The sequence below is a fragment of the Hemiscyllium ocellatum genome, unplaced genomic scaffold, assembly GCF_020745735.1.
Source record: "Hemiscyllium ocellatum isolate sHemOce1 unplaced genomic scaffold, sHemOce1.pat.X.cur. scaffold_480_pat_ctg1, whole genome shotgun sequence".
Lineage (NCBI taxonomy): Eukaryota > Metazoa > Chordata > Chondrichthyes > Orectolobiformes > Hemiscylliidae > Hemiscyllium > Hemiscyllium ocellatum.
Window position 1 is genome coordinate 105,787 of NW_026869078.1, and position 14,648 is coordinate 120,434.

Genomic DNA, 14,648 nt, shown 5'->3' on the forward strand with positions numbered 1-14,648 from the left:
TACATTTCAGTCAATCGGGCCGGTATCGACTCTCTGAAGAGCATCTCACCTAGACCCACCTCCCCTCCCTATTTCCATATATTTCACCTGAAGAAGGGGAATCCCTCCCCCCTTATGATTTCAATATAGACCGTTTGGAGTATAATCTGACGTCCTGTGAATTCTGACCTTATCCCCACATTTCCCATGGCTAATTACTTAACTTACTTAATTCACTCCCTGGACACGAGAGGGCAACTTAACTTTGCCAATCAACCCAACCCTCCCTCTGAAAACCAGTGCGAATTACTGAGACAATGTTCCATCATACTGATTAAATGCTGTATCATTTTGTAATGGTTTTATACCCTGGTAATAGCCTCATCAGAATAAATGAACCCAAATTCAATGTATCGAAACGGTACTCTGTCCTTTACAATTCATTCGTGCTGCGGGAAATGTTTCTGCACTCATATTTGAATGTGTTTACGTTGTTTCTTCCTCAGCTTCCTGCTTCTAGTAAACACTTCGTCTGGAACAAGTCTGTCAAATACTTTTCATTCCAACACTGTCACAAGGTGAAGTTTGCAGAAGGCACGTTTTTGGCCGTTCACTGACACACAGCCTTCCTGAGAGCTGCAGTCCTTCCCCACCTTTATTCAGGCAGCACTGTCCTTCCTGTGACATGCCCATCTAGAATGGAAGGACAGGTATCAATACCCGCACTTGGGAATGGGGCGACAGTTTTAAAATATTTACACTGTCCCCAGCGGAGAATTGAGCCCTGTGACAGGCGGGGATACTAACTACTATACTACCGAGAACAAGAGTGTCAAAGGAGGCCCTTCAACCAAATGTGGCCACACTTCTCAAATACAACTGCCTAATGAACTGAATCACATTTCACAATTCTTATTCCACAGACTTATATGTCTTGGCATCACAAGCTCACATCTGAATATTTATTCAGGTTGTAAGGGTTTCTGTCGCTCTGAACAATGCAGATAGTATATTCCAAATTCCAACCACCCACTGGCTGATAAAGCTTTTTTGTCCATCTTCGCGACTGCGCTACTCAGTTCCTCTGAATCTGGGGCTGGGAATTGGGACTATGTAGCAGCAGTGGTTACTGCCTTGTGTGGGGAAACTGGTGAAGTAGCCAATGTTAAACTGCATTACGATTGAAGCATACATTTCAACAACACCTGTACTGTCCCGGAGTTTTTGATGTTTTGGAGAAATCTACTTATCTCAGCCTTCAGCATATTAATGATGGAATCACCACAGCCTCTGGGGGAACCGATATTAAACGGTCAGCCCATTCTGAGTTCCCAAATATCTGCCACTGTTCGCTTAGCACTGATATTGTGCATTATTTGCGCTGCCTAATATGTCCTATGAGACTGTATTTATTGCACACTATCAGCGCTCTCATCTGTGGGATGCCGTGATCGTATAGTGGTTAGTACTCTGCGTTGTGGCCGCAGCAACCTCGGTTCGAATCCGAGTCACGGCAGTAATTTCTCTATCTGCTGCAGCTCTTGGGAAACACAAAGGAATCAGTTGTTTGGGTAAGGTAATTTTTTCCCTTCAAATTCTGCTCGCTCACATCTCTTTATTTCATATGTCAGAATTCAAATCCACCCGTTCTCAGAGATTTCACTCCTTCCTACCATCACTAACTGAACTTTTCATCCCACAGCCCCATTACATTAATTTAGAGATGCCGGTGTTGGACTATGGTGTAAAAAGTTAAAAACCATACAACGCCAGGTTGGAGTCTAACAGGTTTAACTGAGCACTAGTTTTCGGAGCACTGCTCTTTCATCATGTGGTTGCGGAGTCATTTCCTATTTCATTAAGGCATTGCAGAATCGAACACAGACTCTCACATTGATAGTGTTCAGTCTGTGCTGCTGCGGTCACCGTTGCTGGGTGAACATGCCCCAACCCCACCATCGGGACCTGCAGATCAGCTGATCCATTTGGTTACGGCTGTTGTGAGGCCAATCCTCAGGTAGCAGCTTTTACTGATATGGACTTGCGATTATGGGCGGTCAAGCTCAGGAAAATGACACAGGACAATATCGAGGAAAAGCGACTTCTTTCAGACAGATTAGTTTCACGGGTTTTCCGCAATGGCCGAGCACTGTTACCACGGAACTGTTAACTCAGATACAGAGCAAATGGACCAGAGACCCGGGTTTGACTCCAACCATGCCAGGTGTTAGAATTGGGATACAATACATATCTGGAATTACGAATCTAATAACACCTATAAATACATGGCCAATTGTTGAAAAAAACAAAACCATCGTGTTCACTGACGTCCTTTGAGGAAGGAACCTGCTATTCTTACCTGGTCAGGCCTCGATGTGACTCCAGACTCACTGCTATACGGTTGAGTCTCGACTACCCGCTGTGCAATTAGGGACCGCAATCAATGCTCCGAGACAGTCACGCCCTCATTCTGTAACAGAATAGGAAAAAAGTTAATTTAGCTCTCGCTAGATTCCTGTGTGCAGTTCTGCAACTCACAGTATAGCAATGATGTGATGTCACTGCGAACGTTGCAGGAAAGATTCAATGGGATATTGTCTGGGCAGAAGAGTTTCACTTATGAGGAGAGATTGAACAGACTGGGGTTGTTTGTCGCCGAGCAGAGGAGATTGGAGAAGACATAACTGAGATGTACAAAATAATGACGGATATGGATAGGATAGACTGAAAGAAGCGTTTGTTATTGATGGAGGGATCGAACACTGGGGCCAAGAGATTTCGGGAAAAGGCAGAAAGGTTTGATTATATGTGCGGAAAGGGTCAGAGAGGGCGGAAACACTTTTAACCTGAAAAAAATTCAGATGTGAATTTGTGATGACAAGGAATGTAAGTCTATGGGCGAAACGATGGAAAACTTGATTGAGGTCGTTGAGCAGTTGTGTTGGACAAGTGCGGGCACAACAGGCTGAAGGGCTTCCTTCGATGTTGTTGTCCTCCACAGTATCGTGGTTAGTGTCCCCTCCTGTCTCAGGACTCAATTCTCCGCTGGGGCATCGAAAATGTTTTAAATCTGTCACTCTGTTATCCAGTGAAGGTTATTAATGCCTGGCCTTCCATTCTCGGTGGGACGTGTCACAGGAAGGACAGTGCTGTCAGAATCAGCTGGGGAAGGACTGCAGCTCCTGGGGAGAGAGTGTGTCAGTGAAAGTGCTAACACGTAACTTCTGCAAACTGCACATTGTGTTTGTGCTGCAATGAAAACCATTATATAGAGTTGTTCCTGACTGATATGTTTATTTAAAGCAGGAATCTGAGGAAGAAAACAGAGTAAACCCATTCAGATCTGAGTGCAGAATCATTTCCAGCAGCACTAATGAGGTTGTACAGCGTAGAACCGCGTTTGGATGCATTGAATTCGGGTCGATGGGCGCAGCTTGCTTTCACTAGGCTGAGTTACCAGTGTGTAAAACCATTAAACATGATACAGATAGTGTTCAATGTGATGGTACCTTTGCTCAGTATTTCACTCTGCTGTTAAGTCTGTAGGTTAGGTGGATTGGCCATGTTAAATTGCGCTGATGTGTCCAGGGAGTGAATTCAATAAGTTAAGTGAATTAGTCATAGGGAACGCAGTGATAAAGTCACACGATGCCAGGTTTTTATTTCAGTAGGTTTATTTGAAATAACAAGCCAGAGGTATGCGGGGATAGAGACTGGAGCTAGGTCTGGTTGAGATTTTCTTCAGAGTGTCCTTACAGACTCGATTGGCTGAATTGTACTTTCTTCATTGTAGGGAATCCGTGATTCTATCAGAGAGAGGACAATGCCAGCGCTTACTGGGGTACAAAGACATTAGATATTATGCTGACAGCGTTTAGTGGGGATAGAATTTTATTTATTTGTGTGTTTGAAAATTTGAAACTGAACAAAATAAAACCGAATGTAAGTTTTCCAGAGTATGTGAGGTTTGGAGAGGGAAATAGGTGGTAAATTCTGTATTTCAATTCGGTAAATATCTGAACGTCACTCTTTCAAGAATATCGATGTAGGACAAAGAAATGATGGGAATAGAATTTCTGTCACTCTGAGAATCCGTTTCCAAAATATTTGGAAAGGCATATTTCGAGACACACAAGCAGTGAGTTTCACCAGGAGAGAGAGACAGCCTGTGGCCAGGTAAAAGTGTAAAAGAGGGGTGTGGAGGATGGAAGGTGCGAGGAAACAAAGTCTACTTTGGATAACTTTAGATGTAAAGAAAAATCGGAAACGTATGCAGCTAAAAAAGATTCAGCAAAAAAATTAAGAGTTTTGAAAGATTTAAATTAATATTCCCCATGAAGTATTATAAATGCAACAGAGCCGATTTGGTATATTGTCAAGGAAGATCTTCAATAATGAACAGGAAGTGACTCGTCTCTTGAATATCGATTTCCTGCAATCAGGTTAGGCATTAGGAATAGAGAATTCAATTCGAGCATAAGATCAGAATGATCTTGATGAATATATCGAAACGTTGAATCTTGATGATAACTGCTGTGCTTTGAATTTCTGTGATCTCCAATCTGCAGTCATTATCAATCATGCCTTAAATGGAGGATATTCGCCGTGATGTTGGGTTCATTTGATACCCACTGAAATCTGCCAAAGTAATTAAGCATCAAAACTGATATCTTTCTTGTAGTTCAACCTTCTGTTTTTCTCATCAGTATTTCATTTAAACTGAAATATTTTCGGAGCAAAATTGAATACAACATTAAACGTTCCAATGATAGAAATCCAATTCACTTCCGATCATTGCAATGAACAGAGTGAGGTTGCAGCAAAATTAATAAAATGAAATGAACAAAACTGCTTTTCTGGGAATTTTACCCAGTCCGGGTTCAGTCATATGAGAAAGACTATCGAGCTAATACATCACCTTCACTTCTCTCTCCATATATACTTCTTCACGTGAGAGAGAAACTATGTGAAGAAATTATGAGTCAAGACTAAATGTGCGTGTGAATGTGACGGGAATTTCTTGTTCGCTGGTTCATTCTGAGACAATTCCGAATCGGAATGAATCAAGGACAGGTATTCCTTCCAAGGACGATGTAAATTCATTGGATTTTGCTGGTACTATTGTCCCGCTGAAAGCAGAAACATAATGATGTGGATTCGCCCTTTGCCACGGGCTAAAGTGGCCCAAAGGTTAAAGCGATGGTTGCATTTTTTTATGCATGTGTGGATTTGAATCCTACTCTGGCTGTTACTTCTATCAAACGCAGCTGTGGTTTCCCTCCGTGCCTCGCATCTTTAGTAGACATTGGATGGAGAAATTTGCTCTTGCCCTTCATTGCACCGGAGATTTGTGATAAATCTATACCACATCAAAGTCGAAATAAAGCAATTTGTTTCTGTTGTAAGTTAAATTGGGATAATAAAATTGAGTGCAACATTCCGTTCATCCTTTCATTCCATCTTGACTTTCTCTGAATTTACATCAAATGAAACAAATAAGGAGAGATTAGATCAATAGTTTATCCAGTGGTGTTGTGAATGAATATTTTGATGTAACATTCCACATAAAGGTCTGATCAGTATTTTAAACAGTCAAGTGGAATTGGAACTGCAGAAAACTTCTTTAATGAAACAAATTTTACATTCTTTCACAAACTATTGCTGTGTGATTCATACCGCGATCCATCGTCCAGCATGATCACCATCTTGCCAACAACACTAGATTCCCCCAATTTTATCAGCAATCACACCTTCTGCACATACCCATCTGTGGTGTGCACAATGCCATTTGTTGTTTCCAGGCGACAGCACATTTCTTGTTCATCAGCTTATGAGCCTCGTTGCTGGTCTGTCTGATCAGTTTGAGAAAACTTTTCTATCACTACATCCCATCACCACAGAATTCTAAACTTATCACTAAATAATGTGTTAGACAAAATGATGTAGAATTGCAAGTCGGCCATTGAGCCCATCGAGTCTGCTCCACCATTCAATGAATTCATGGCTGATCTGATAATCCTCAACTCCATTCTCCTGCCTTACCTCGACAGAGCTTCATCGTCTTTCTGGTTAAATATCAGTCTGGTACAGTTTGGAAATACAGAAAACTCAGCCTCAACAACAGTTTTGGTTAGGAGTTCCACCGATTCACTGGCCCCGAGCAAAGAAATTAATCCTCATTTCTGAACTAAATAGGCAATAACTAATTCTGAATTCATGTCCTCTGGTGCGCTTCATACCTGAGGGTAAACTACCTGCCCATACCTACCCTGTCAAGGTCCCACGAATATTGAATGTTTATAAACGTAATTATGTGTTTATAGAGCTCCCCTCCGCCTCCTTTGCTTCAAGGAGAATAATCCCAGCCTAAAAAAAATTCCACTGAGCTCCATTTTCTCCGGTGTTGACAACATCCTCGTAAATCTCTGCTGTCCCCTGCAGCGGCCTTATATATTATTAAGGCAGGTGGAGACAGTTATGTAAGGCAACGGTTGAAATTTCAAGCACAGAGGGAGTTGGAAATTGAAATCAGACAGCGATTGGAATCAGATTTGTCCACACAAGGATGAAATAGAGTAATGATAACTCTGACAAATGAGAACCTAATCGTATCCCATTGGCACTCAATGGTTTTACTGTAACCCAGTTCCCCTGAGTAATCGTCCACGGAGCTAGTATTTAGGAAAAAGGGATTGAGACTGGCTATTAGCCTAACCTCGATGGTGGGCAAGTTGTTGGAGGGAATCCTGAGGGACAGGATATACATGTATTTGGAAAGGTAAGGACTGATTTGGGATAGTCAACATAGCTTTGTGCGTGGGAAATCATGTTTCACAAACTTGATTCAGTTTTTTGACTAATTAACAAAGAATATTGATGAGGGCTGAGCAGTAGATGTGATCTATATGGACTTCAGTAAGGCGTTCGACTAGAGTCCGCATGGAGACTGATTAGCAAGGTTAGATCTCACAGAATACAGAGAGAACTAGCCACTTGGATACAGAACTGCCTCAAAGGTTGAAGACAGAGGGTGGTGGTGGAGGGTTGTTTTTCAGACTGGAGGCCTGTGACCAGTGGAGTGCCACAAGCATGGGTGCTGGATCCTCTATGTTTTGTCATTTACATAAATGATTTTTATGCGAGCATCAGAGGTACAGATAGAAAGTTTTCAGATGAAACCAAAATTGGAGGTGTCGTGGACAGTGAAGAGGGTTACCTCAGATTACAATAGGATCTGGGCCAGATGGGCCAATGGGCTGAGAAGTGGCAGATGGAGTTTCATTCAGATAAATGTGAGGTGCTGCATTTTGGGAAAGCAAATCTTAGCAGGACTTATACACTTAATAGTAAGGTCCTAGGGAGTGTTGCATAACAAAGAGACATGGAGTGCAGGTTCATAGCTCCTTGAAGGTGGAATCGCCGGTAGATACGATAGTGAAGAAGGCGTTTGGTATGCTTTCTTTATTGGTCAGAGTACTGAGTACAGGAGTTGCGAGGTCATGTTGCGGCTGCACAGGACATTGGTTAGGCCACTGTTGGAATATTGCGTGCATTCCTTGTCTCCTTCCTATCTGAAAGATGTTGTGAAACTTGAAAGGGTTCAGAAAAGATTTGCAAGGATGTTGCCAGGGTTGGAGGATTTGAGCTACAGGGTGAGGCTGAACAGGCTGGGGCTGTTTTCCCTGGAGCGTCAGAGCTAACGGGGGGTACCTTATAGAGGTTTAGACAATTATGTGGGGCATGGATAAGATAAAAAGACAAGGTTTTTCCCCTCGTGTTGGGGAATCCAGAACTAGAGGGCATAGGTTTAGGGTGGGGGGAAAGATATAAAAGAGACCTAAGGGGCAACGTTTTCACGCAGAGGGTAGGATGTTTATGGAGTGCTCTGCCGGACGACGTGGTGGAGGCTGGGACAATTGCAACTTTCAGAGGCATTTGGATGGGTATATGAATAGGAAGGGTTTGGAGCGATATGGGCTGGGTGCAGGCAGGCGTAATTAAATTGGTTAGGGATATCTGTTTGGCATGGATGGATTGGACCGAAGGGTATGTTTCCATGCTGTACATCTCTATGACTCTATTACTCCACATAAACACTCTGTCACCAAAAAACATGTTCGTTGATAGCCAGTTTTTGATTATAAACTCAACTTATTGATTTTTTTGAGGAGGTGAGCAAGCATGTGGATGAGGGTAGAGCAGTGGATGTAGTGTACATGGATTTTAATAAGGCATTTAATAAGGTTCCCTATGGTGGCTTGTGGAAAGTCAGGAGGCCGAGGAGAGTGGGAAATTTGGCCAGTTGGATAGAGAACTGGCTAACCAGTCGAAGTCAGAGTGGTGGTAGATGGTAAATATTCAGCCTGAGGTCCAGTTACAAGTGGAGTTCCGAAGGGTTCAGTTATGGGTCCTCTGCTGTTTGTAATTTTTATTAATGACTTGGAAGAGGGAGTCGAAGGGTGGGTCAATAAATTTGCAGACGATACGAAGATTGGTGGAGTTGTGGATAGTGAGTAGGGCTGTTGTCGGCTTCAAAGAGACTTAGATATGATGCAGAGCTGGGCTGAGGAGAGGCAGATGGAGTGCAACCCTGTCAAGTGTGAGGTTGTCCATTTTGGAAGGACAAATAAGAATGCAGAATACAGGGTTAACAGTAGGGTTCTTAGTAAGGTGGAGGAGCAGAGGGATCTTGGGGTCTATGTTCATAGCTTTTTGAAAGTTGCCACTCAAGTGGATAGAGTTTGTAAGAAGGCCTATGGTGTATTAGCGTTCATTAGCAGAGGGATTGAATTCAAGAGTCGTGAGGTGATGCTGCAGCTGTACAGGACCTTAGCAAGGCCACACTTGGAGTACTGTGTGCAGTTATCGTCGCCTCACTTTCGGAAAGATGTGGAAGCTTTAGAGAGGGTGCAGAGATTTAACAATATGTTGCCTGGAATGGAGAATAGGTTGTACGAGGATAGGTGAGAGTGCTAGGCTTTTTCTCATTGGAACGGCGAAGGATGAAGAATGACTTGATAGAGGTTTATAAGATGATCAGGGAAATAGATAGAGTAGACAGTCAGAGACTTTTTTCCCGGGTACAATAGAGTGTAACAAGGGGACATATATTTAAGGTGAAGGTTGAAGGTATGGGGAGATGTCAGGGGTAGTTTCTTTACCCAGAGAGTGATGGGGGCATGGAATGCCCTGCCTGTGAGAGTGGCCAAGTCAGCATTACTGGTGACCATTAAGCGGCAATTGGATAGGTACATGGATAGATGCTGACGCTAAGACAATTGTTTGGCACAACATCGTGTGCCGAAGGGCCTGTTCTGTGCTGTATTGTTCCTTGTTCTATGCTCTACGTTCTAACTCATTGCTCCATGAATCCTACATCGTTTATAAGGCACAAATTAGATGTGGAACATAACTCTCTCTATTTGCCTAGATGGGTGTAACTTCAATAACACTTAAGGTACTAGGCACCATCCACGACAATGCAGTCACTTGATTGGACCCTCTTCAATACCTGAATATTTAGTCCTTTCACCGCTAAGGCACAATTGCAGAGAATGCACCAACTACACAATGCACTGGCGTAAGTCATCCGGGCATTTTTGACAGAACCTTCAAAGCTCAACAACAGTACTGACTCGAAGGACAAGGTTGGAAGATGCAACGAAACACTACCATTTGAAAGTTCCCCTCCAAGGCCCATAGCACCCTGACTTGGATAGAAATCAGTGATAAACTCATTGAATAGTAAAGCAGTCTTGATGGGAAAAGTTGCATACTTCAGACCTCCATCTTTTATCTTAAAATTTAATAAATGTTGATTAATGCAGTGACCAGACTTGTGCTCAGTCCTTCAGCTATTCGCTATACTGGTGTGTGCTAAATTCTACTATCGTCCTCAACCTGTGGTCAACCATCGAAAATATCCAAAAAACATCTCATTCAACTGATTCTCCTCAAGATGAAAGTGGTGCTGGAGATGTCCAACAGGTCCAGCAGCATCTGAGGAAAATTCACTGTTTCAGGCAGATGCCCTTCATCAGGAACAAGACTGTGAGCCTAGGGGTGGAGAGATAAATGGGAGGGCCAAGGTCTGGGGAGAAGGTCGCTGAGAGTGCAGTAGGTAGATAGAGGAGTAGGTGAAGGTGATATGTCAGAGAGGAGGGTAGAATGGATAGGTAAGAATGAAGATACGCAGGTGGGACAGGTCAGGAGGACGGTGCTGAGCTAGAAGTTTAGAACTGGGGTAAGATGGGTGAGAGGAATTGAGGAAAATGATGAAGTCCACATTGATGCCATGGGGTTGAAGGATCCCGAGGAAGAAGATGAGGCGTTCTTCCACCAGGTGTCAGGTGGTGAGGGAATGGCGATGGAGGTGGTCCAGGATCTGCGAGTCCTCAGGGGAGAGGGAGGGGGAGTTGAAATGTTTGACCATGGGGCAGTGGAATTGATTCTTGCAGGTGTTCTGCAGATGTTCTCTGAAGTGCTCTGTTAGAAGACATCGCTCTACCCAATTTAGAGGAGACCGCATCTGGAGCAGCAGGTGTAACGAGTGATATGTGTGGAAGTACAGGTGAACTTTTGATGGATGTGGAAGTCTCCATTGGAGCCTTGGACAGAGGTGAGGGGCAAGATGTGGACTCAGGTTTTGCATTCCTGCGGTGGCAGAGAAAGGTGCCGGGAGGAAATGGTCGTCCATTGGAAAGGTCTTTGAGGAAAGTGGATAGGTTTGGGGAAGGGAAATATATCCCGGCTGGTGGGGTCAATTTAGAGGTGGTGAAAATATCGAGTTATAATTGATTTATGCGGAGGTTGGTGGAATGGAAGGTGAGGCCCTTCCTCTGTCCTTGTTCTGTCCTGGCCGTGTTTTGAGGTGTGGGGTTCATGGATGAGGTGTGGGGTTCATGGATGGAGGTGCAGGGCATGGCTGGGATGCGTTAGAGAACATCTTCAAACACATGGGAGGGGACGTTCCGCTCCTTAAAGAAGGAGGCCATCAGGTGTGTTCTAGGTTGGAACTGGTCTTCTGGGAGCAGATACGGTTGAGGTGGAGGAGTTCTGAACACAGGATAGTATTTATGCAGTAGGTGGTTTGGGAGGTGGTGTAATCCAGATAGCTGTGGGAGTCAGTGGCTTTTCAAAAGAAATCAGTAACACTGACCTCCAAAGATATTTTTCCCTCCTCACCCCATCCACTTTCCGACAAGACAGTTCCCTCCACGACTACCTAGTCAAGTCCACGCCCTTTAATGACCCAACCTCCCTCCCAACACCTTCCTCTGTCACCACAAGAATTGCAAACCCTGAGCCCACGCACCCTCCACCTCCGCCAAATGCCCCAAAGAAGCCTTCCACATCCATCAAAATTTCACCTGCACTTCCACACATGTCATTTATTGCATTCGTTGTTATCGATGCAGTTTCCTCTAGAGTGGGGCCGCCAGACACCTTCTCACAGAGCGCTTCAGAGAACATCTCCAGGACACCGGTAACAATCAACCCCAATGCCCGTGACTGAACATTTCAACTCCCCCGCCACTCTCCCGAGGACATGCAGGTCCTGGGCATCCTCCACCACCACTCCCTCACCACCCGACGCCTGGTGGAAGAATGTCTCATCTTCTGCCTTATGACACTTCAACCCCATTGCATCAATGTGGATTTCTCCAGTTTCCTCATTTCCTCTCCCTCACCTTTCCTTAGTTCCAACCTTCCAGCTTGGCACTGTCCTGCTGACCTGTCTCACCTGTCTATTTTCATTCCCACCTATCCACTCCACCCTCTTCTCCGACCTAACACTCTTATCCCCTCCTCCATCCACCTATTGCACTGTCAGCCAAATTCTCCCAAACCCCAGCCCTCCCATTTATCTCTCCAACCTCGAGGCTCCCAGCCTTATTCCTGATGAAGGCTTTTGCCCAAAACGTCATTTCTTTCTGCAACTCGGATGCTGCCTGACCTGCTGTGCTTCTTCAGCACCACTCTAATCTTGACTCTGATCTCCAGCATCTACAGTACGCACTTCAATACAACTGATTCCCCTGTCCATTGATCTTCAGTGATCATGAATGTCCATTCCAAGATCTCTTTGTCTGTCTACACCACATAGGATACTCACTGTTATTGTTTCTTCTCCCAAATTTCTTTAAAACTCATTGGTCTGGATTCAATTCTGTTCGACTTTTTTCCTTTCCACCTGATTGATGCATCCCTGCATTCTCTGACATTCTTCATAATAGTCAACTACGCGACCAATTGTTGCATCGTCAGCAAACCTCTGAACCATGGCTCCTATAACTAAGTCTAAATATTTGGTCTACATCAGAAAACTGTGGAACTCCACTGGAAACACCCATCCAAACAGGGTTCATTGCTGGTTGGGATTAACAGCTGCAATTACAGTAGAATTTAATTCCTGCTGTCATTTGTAAACTTGCTAGTGACTCCGTCAGTTGGTCTACAGAGTGATCACTTCTCACGTATGAGAGTGGTGAATGACCTGTGTGTATTGTGACTGAGCAAGTGAGTTTTAACATGAGCAGGTAATTGAATCCCATCCTGCAGACACCCCATGGCCCTGACTGCTTGGTACTGCGGGTATTCTTGTGTCTGTTTAGTTTGATAATCAATTGAATTCGAGTCCACAAAGGCAGGATTCCTATTTTCCGCATTATCCATGTATTTTTATTCTTCCTTATTCTCCCAGGGATTGTAATCATTGGTCTGAAGAGGATCTGTTATTCATTCTTAATTCACCGTGAACTGAGTCAGAGGGCATTCATGGGTGAACTACGTTGTCATCCATCTTGACATGTGGTGTCCTCTTCTTTCAACCACACGGGTATTAGAAAGAAACGTCTATTAATGACATGCGTATAAAGGCACATTAAATCATTTTTCGTGCTAATGCTGCATGAATTTGCGATTATTGATCCACAGTTTAGGTTCAGTCCCTACAGTCAACATGCTGACTTCTCCAGATGTTCATTGTTCAATGTGATGCATCCAGTGTGTGCATAACGTTTTGGAGCTTGATTCTCACATCTTGTGTTTATCTGTGCCTTGTTCATAGCCTTCATCCATAGCGAGAGCAACGGGCGAGGAAGAGAGCAATGTGTAAGTCTTTCCGTACTTATGCATGGCACCCATATCTGCAATTCTCTACTGTGCATTTATAGCCAGTTCTCGGTGCCCCTACACCCACGCCCTGCCCCTTTTGAAATATTTCCACTATTTTGTGCTGTCTCTCTGTACTCTTCTCACCAAGATGAATCACTTCTACTCAACATGCTCCAGATTTGATTTGACAAAACAGTCATTAAGAATCCCATTACATAAACACGCCCTTCACATCTCTTGTTATTTGTTTTTCCTGGATCTCTTTCATACGATAAAAGGTCCCAGCTGCTCGACTTGAAAAAGAAAATCGCGTTGCTTTTCATTATCCCAATGTGATCTACGTTTCAATGCAGTTTAGGCAACTGACTCAAATTATTCTTTGAGATTTTATATAGCGTCGATGCATATAAATTGACCATTGGAGTTCCAATTTCAATAAGACAGGTGTCAACATACAAAAACAGCGACGAGAGTGGGATTCGAACCCACGCGCGCAGAGCGCAATGGATTAGCAGTCCATCGCCTTAACCTCTCGGCCACCTCGTCACATATGCTAGCATTTGTATGAACTTTTCAATAAGTGAATTGCGTAAATTATGCAGAACAGCAGATATTTCTCCCTGCTCTGGTGAAATGCTAAGTAGCACAGTACGGTCCGACGACTATGGTCTGACATCTGAGTTGTGGGGCAACGGCATTCCCACTGTGACACTCTGCTCACAGTGATCTGAACAAAAATGAAGAATAGATTATGTAACAAAGTCTGTTGAATTCTGTGAATATTTGAAGTCAACGGAATGAAGAACCCGAAAAAGCAGGAGGTGTTCTTTCAAGAAACAGTTGGATAGAGCTCATAAGGGTAGTGTAATCAAGTGTTGTGCGGATAAGGCAGGAACAGGATACTAATTGAGAATGATCATCCATAATCATAATGAATGGTAGTGTGGCTGGAAGGGCAGAATGGCCTACTCCTGCACCTATTGTCTATTGTCGATTAAATTGCCTTGCGGAATTGTTTTCCAGACTGGAGGAGAGTGCATAGTGCTCAATGTCATTATTCGGAACACCTTTCTTCGGCTCAGATATTTTTGACACACACCTGTGTACACAACAGACAATTTCACAATCCTAAATGAGGCTAAACTGACAATTGAATTCAACAATGCAAAAACCTTGATCTGTGTCATTTTCCTGGGACATGCTACAACAAGTCACTGTATGATCACAGCAACACAGTGAGGAAGTGTCAGAAGGAAAATGAGTGCAGTACCAGAGAGAATGCTGGGAGCAGCAGTTGACACACGGGGAAGTTCATTTCCCACAACAGGAACACTTCCCAAACAACGGACTGTGGTGGAAGAATTCAGAGGGTGTTTACACTTTCGAATTTGATGCCAGAGTCACAATAGAGATCTGTCATTGAATCTATTAAAGATGAAAATTTTAAGATTTCAACAGATAAAAAACAAAATAAAATGTACATTGGTTAGTGAAGGCAAATGTTGACATTGTATATTTCAACAACGTACCCATCTTTGCAATGAGTAGCTCAC

General features: G+C 43.6%; 2 non-coding genes across 2 annotated transcripts; one reads left to right on the forward strand and one right to left on the reverse strand.

Moving 5' to 3' along the window:
• The first annotated feature begins 1,423 nt into the window (after positions 1-1,423).
• On the forward strand, positions 1,424-1,495 carry trnah-gug (transfer RNA histidin (anticodon GUG)). The gene has a single exon. It is a non-coding gene; the product is annotated as a tRNA-His (tRNA).
• Positions 1,496-13,559: 12,064 nt separating this feature from the next.
• Positions 13,560-13,641, reverse strand: trnas-gcu (transfer RNA serine (anticodon GCU)). The gene has a single exon. It is a non-coding gene; the product is annotated as a tRNA-Ser (tRNA).
• Between the last annotated feature and the right edge of the window lie 1,007 nt (positions 13,642-14,648).